Source organism: Lolium perenne, chromosome 3 (assembly GCF_019359855.2).
Source record: "Lolium perenne isolate Kyuss_39 chromosome 3, Kyuss_2.0, whole genome shotgun sequence".
NCBI classification, from domain to species: Eukaryota; Viridiplantae; Streptophyta; class Magnoliopsida; order Poales; family Poaceae; genus Lolium; species Lolium perenne.
In genome coordinates, this window is record NC_067246.2 from 319876048 (window position 1) to 319881538 (window position 5491).

Genomic DNA, 5491 nt, shown 5'->3' on the forward strand with positions numbered 1-5491 from the left:
TGACATAAGAAGACCTTGGTTTTTCAAAAAAAAATTGAATTTTTATGCCCATTTGAATCTTGGTCAAATCCTAGGTTTGACCAAGATTTGAACAAGTTTAAAACATGAATATAAAAAAGTAAGCATGTATGCTTCTTAGTCACTCCAAAATGAAGCTCTTGGGAGGGTTTTCAAAATTTCCATGTTCGAAACCAAAAACCACATCTCTTCATGCTTGACTTCATAAGACAGAGTTTAGGGTTAGGGGGTAGATACATGATTTTTCTGGTTTGAGTATGTCTAGACCTTGTTTATCAACTTAATTGAATGCTTACTATATGACATAAGAAGACTATGTGCCTTGGTGTTTCATTTATTTTGATTTATTTTGAATTTTATGCCCATTTTTATGCCCATTTAAACAAGTTTAAATCATGAATATGAAAAATTAGTCACTCCAAAATGTAGCTCTTGAGAGGGTTTTTGAAATTTCCATGTTTGAAACCAAAAACCACTTCTCTTCATGCATGCTTTGACTTCATAAGACAGAGTTTAGGGTTTGGGGTAGACAGCACGCGCCGACGCGTGGACGAAATTTATTCTCTGTCCCCCTGACATGCACTTGCCAGTGTCTTCAACAGTCTGACACGAGCAGTGAAGCTTTTATGGAGCCCAGCGGAGAGGGGCTCCATTTCTCGAGCGGTAGCGAGGTGACATGGTGACATGCACCATGTCACCGTGTGACATGCGGCCTAAATCCAAATTTAAACATTGCGAAAAAATCTAAAAAAAATCATGCACGTTCACAGCTCATATTAAGATAACCCCTAAAAATTTCAGATCAAAATTCCAAACAAACATCGAGAAACAAAAAAGAGAAACTCAGATGTGAATAGTCTACAGAGAAACTCAGATTTGAATTCGGGAACTATTCATGACAGATTTCTCTTTTTTGTTTCTCGATGTATGTTTCGAATTTTGACTTGAATTTTTTAGGGGTTCGCTTAATAGCTCTGAACATGCAGGATTGTTTTCAGATGGGTTCGCCGGGTTCAAGTTTGAATTTATACCGCATGTCACACGGTGTCTTGCAATAGGTGCATGTCACCCGATCTGTGATGACGCTGGGGCTAAAAGAAGACCTTTCCACCTCATTTCCTCCTTGTTTCACATATTTTAGCTTCTATTTATGCAGTGCCGTGGAGGTGGGGGTCTGGTCGTCACCCTCCTCCTCCCCACCTCATTTCCTCCACTGTCTCGCAACTCCTTGATCTACTACTCCTATCCATATACATGCCACTCAAATGGATGTATTTGTAGATACATCCATTTTAGTGGCAGTTAATATGGACCGGAGGAAGTACTAATAATATGAGGCATGTTTTTGAGCTGGCCCTGTTTAGTAGAGTTTACATTTGAGAGTTACATCTTTCTACCACCATTATTTTTGATTTAGCTTGTCTTTTGTGCCCACCATTTTATCGAGCAGGGTTAATGCAAGATCCATAGCAAACTAGCTTCTCATGACATTTTTTTGGCGGAGTGCATCTTCTCATGGCGAGCTAGCGACTTTGCCACTAGAGTTTTTTTTGTTGAACTAGTACATTTTTTGGATTTTCCCATTTTATTTGTGCACAAGCTATGAGCCGCCCGCAATTCAGCACCATATATTGGCGGGATTTTCTAGTTCAATTGTTTTGTACTAGGATATTAGCAGGATGCTATCTTCTAGGGCTTTCATTTCCCCTATATCCAGCCCCACCCACGGACAAGCAAGGGCCTCTCTCCCTACCTCGCACCTAGTCCGTCTCGCTCCCTCTCAGTCCTCCATCCGTAGCCGACATCCACCGCGCCGGAGCCAGCTCAGCGACGCCGTCAACCACACTCCGTCCGCTTCGTCGGATCTGCTTCCCCAACTCATTGGTTCATCTTACCGGCTGGCGAGATCGGTACACAAAGCGCCACCATGATCCACCGAACCAAAACGAACGGCCAACGCGCCACCTCCCCAGTCGACCAAGGTTGAACACTTTGTCCGGCAGCTTTTGTTATGTATTTGATTTCCGAGACTAGTTTATTGCTTGCTTCCACTGCTTGTTATTAGCATCTGTTTTTTTTGTAATGCATGCTAGATATTCCCCTCGAGAATGCCTACGAAGAATCTCGGAGGCAAAATATCTTGCAGAATAAGATAATTGCAGCCAAGCTCGGCATACTGTGGAATGGGACAAAATCACCGCACCCCAAGTCGTTGCCGAGATTTTTCACCCGTGTGATGTGCCGCCAAAAGGACGATTCCGTGGGGCAGCTGCTGAAGAAGGTATTTAGCCGCACTGCTCAAATTTCATATGTGTTGTTTGCTGATTGATTTGATGAACTTTGATTTGCAGCAGCTAGCCACTGCTCATGTTCCTAACAAAGACAGTGAGCGCGCCAGTGATGCAGACATTGGTAGAAAGGAGGCGGGATTTGGTCCTATTGTTCTAGCAAGCAATCATTTGAGGGGCCGCCTAGGATCAAGACATCCGGATCCTCCTGAGCTCAACATTAAGGAGGTAATTTTATAATAGTGTTTTAAACATGACATAATCTAATGTCTTGAAAGAGATCAAACCGTCAACTGGAGTGGAGTGGTATAGATGGTAGAGATATAGATATAGATTTCAGATTTCCTAATTTTTTCTTGAAAATAGGGTCGCCCGACCTCTGCATCCAAATGATGCACCCACCCTTTTATTGCAATGTTTTAGACTCCATTTAAGGTTTAGAAACTCATGGGTTGCTCAAAGTGGTGACATGAATCAACCAACATATTTCCTTTTAATCCGATTGATTTTATGCATGGCAAATCGCAGAAGCAAGTGATTGCTCATGTCCTCGCCAAGCAGCATTGTAGCACAGATGTCCAGAGTTCCAGTGATGCAAACGTTTGTAGGAACAAAACAGAAGGATGTGGCAATGGGGAAGCTAAGATTAGGCGTCTTCAAAAGGACTTGGATGTGGCCACTTGGCGGAACAAAGAAATAAACCGAGGATGGAATTCTACAATTCAAGATGGCCTACATGCTGTTGCTGATCTGCAGAAGCTAGTGGCTGGCAACTTGGTTACCGCTTTGGCTGATGCAGATGTCCATGAGATCAATCGGACGATCTTGGAACAGTGAAAGCACGAGCAGAAACTCGCACTCATCTTTGCAGGTAGATGATTTTCAAAGGGTGAAGCAAGAGCCGCTAAATGAATAGATTGTTGTTTTCAGTTGATGATGTCCCTGGTTCTTTTGTTTACTTATGTCTTTGGTAGTACTTAGGGGAACTAGCTTGTACAAGTAATTTTTTCCGATAAAGTTGTACAAGTAAATGGCACATGCTTCGCATGTTTGACCAATTAAGTTAAAAAGCTTCACAAAATCCTGCGTCGAAGTTGTTTCACTAAAAAAAAGAGCTCTCACGTGCAAGGCACGTGTAATTTACTAGTATATACTAGTACTAGTAGAGATGGTACACCTAGACATTAGAGATTTGTTTGTTTTAAAGATATTTTTAATTGTGTACAAGATGGAAAATATAACTTTAGGGCATCCACAATGTTGCTATTGCCAAATCTGATACGATGGTGAATTTGGCATTGGTGTGAAATATAGCAATAGCTCCACAATGTAGTGGTTCCAAATATTTATAACATGGGACCCGCCATCAAGCTAAAACAACACATAAAGCCAATATGGAACTACTCTCACAATGTAGGGAACTAGTTCCAAATGCCAAAAGTGAAATTTGGCATCGGAGCACCTACTTGCTCCGGTTCCTTGTTTTTCTGGTTTTGGAACTACCTCTACAATGTATGGAACTAGTTCCAAAAGCCAAAAATCAAATATGGAACCACTTTTGGCTACACGTTGTGAATGCTCTTAGCAAATTCCTAGTATTTTTCATGGTCGATGTAAAAAAAAGTATTTTTCATGGTTGATGTAAAAAAAACAAGTTTTTTCATGGTCGATGTAAAAAAAGAGAGAAAACATGTCTCATTAAAAGCCTTATGGTTAGCACATTTTTTTTTACGGAGTAACTCTTTTTTACATAGCCCAAATTACTATTCGATTTTCCATTGAAATATTTTATGTGTATAAAGCAAGCGAAGAAGTACACATGCATTTTTCGTTTTATTCTTTTTTGACATTTCAAAATGTATAGAAGATGAATTTCGAAATAAAGAGATCATATGCACCCAAGAACCAACAAGCATATCCCCTTGACCCCGAACATACTCATGGCCCTTTTGTTGTGGTTTTTTTTTGCCTTTTTGGCTTTTGGATTTTGGAAGCCAAAAACCAATATTATATTCTTTTGGCTTCCAAAATCCAAAAGCCAAAAAGCCACACCAAAAGGACCCTCAGCTTCAGACCTAGGATTTCGTAGGCTAGGGTTCCACAGTTTTCCACCAACCAGTAATAATTTCAACTCTGCCCCAAAATTCCCGCCGAAATCCCCCCCTCCCGCTTCCAAAATTCAAAGCGATGCGAAATAAGTACAGTGTCGATCTTATGCCCCCGGACCGCTCAATTTAAACCTATCACCGGCGGCGCCGAACCCCGCATCTCTCTCTCACGCTTCCACCCTGCATGACCCACCGGATCATCTCACACGCCGGCGCCGGCCCACTGTCCCACTCCCACACCAGCACTACTGCCTTCTCATCGGCCACCGTAGTGACCGACGACGTTCCGCCGTCTCCCTTGCTTTTTAGCAAGCCGGAGTAGCTTCCACCTCCCCCACCCCCACCGACGACCACTGTACCATACGAGCTCCTCCGTAGCCGACTTCCACCGCCACCTTGTCAGCGACAGTCACCATCGCCGGGTTCTCGTATCTTAATCCCCTACTCCTTCCGTCCACCGGACTGGAGAGATGGGTGCCTCCATGGTCCACGGCAGGAAACCAAAGCGTACACGCGCCCACTTCCAAGAAGGTTGATATGGCCGCATTCGTTATGCATGTGATTTCGAAAAGTATTTTTTTTGCTTACTTGCACCGCCATCTCATTAGCATTTTTTTTTGTAATGCATGCTAGATATTATTGCAATACAGAAGAATGAATTAAAAGAGAAACAGATACGGAATATATGTAGAAGATATGCAAGCCGTGTGGGCACAAGCATTTGTAACGCTATTGCCTCTAGTGCAAACCTGAACAAAATCGGAGAAGAACCCTTGCCCCTCCCCAAAGATAAAGAACAATGTTATGATTCACAATTTGATCCTGCTGAGCCTCTTGGAGAGCTGACTCAGGAAGATGCCTTGCCTGACCATTCTCCTCAACCCCACCAGGTGATTTCTGTGTTTTTACTTTGAGATATCTGTTGCAACTTCCATGTGTTGTATACTTGTATCCTGAATCCCACCAAACATGTTCACATGCCACCTCTAGGTCTCCTTAATGCATCATATATATGTTTCAGCATGCACGTCATCCTTTACTGTTCTTCATTCTATCCCATTTGCATATCATCATATA

General features: G+C 42.4%; 1 long non-coding RNA gene across 1 annotated transcript; it reads left to right on the forward strand.

The window, feature by feature from the left end:
* The first annotated feature begins 1900 nt into the window (after positions 1-1900).
* On the forward strand, positions 1901-2498 carry LOC139837719 (uncharacterized). Its single transcript, XR_011754365.1, has 3 exons — positions 1901-2000; positions 2112-2299; positions 2370-2498. It is a non-coding gene; the product is annotated as an uncharacterized lncRNA (long non-coding RNA).
* The last annotated feature ends 2993 nt before the right edge of the window (positions 2499-5491 follow it).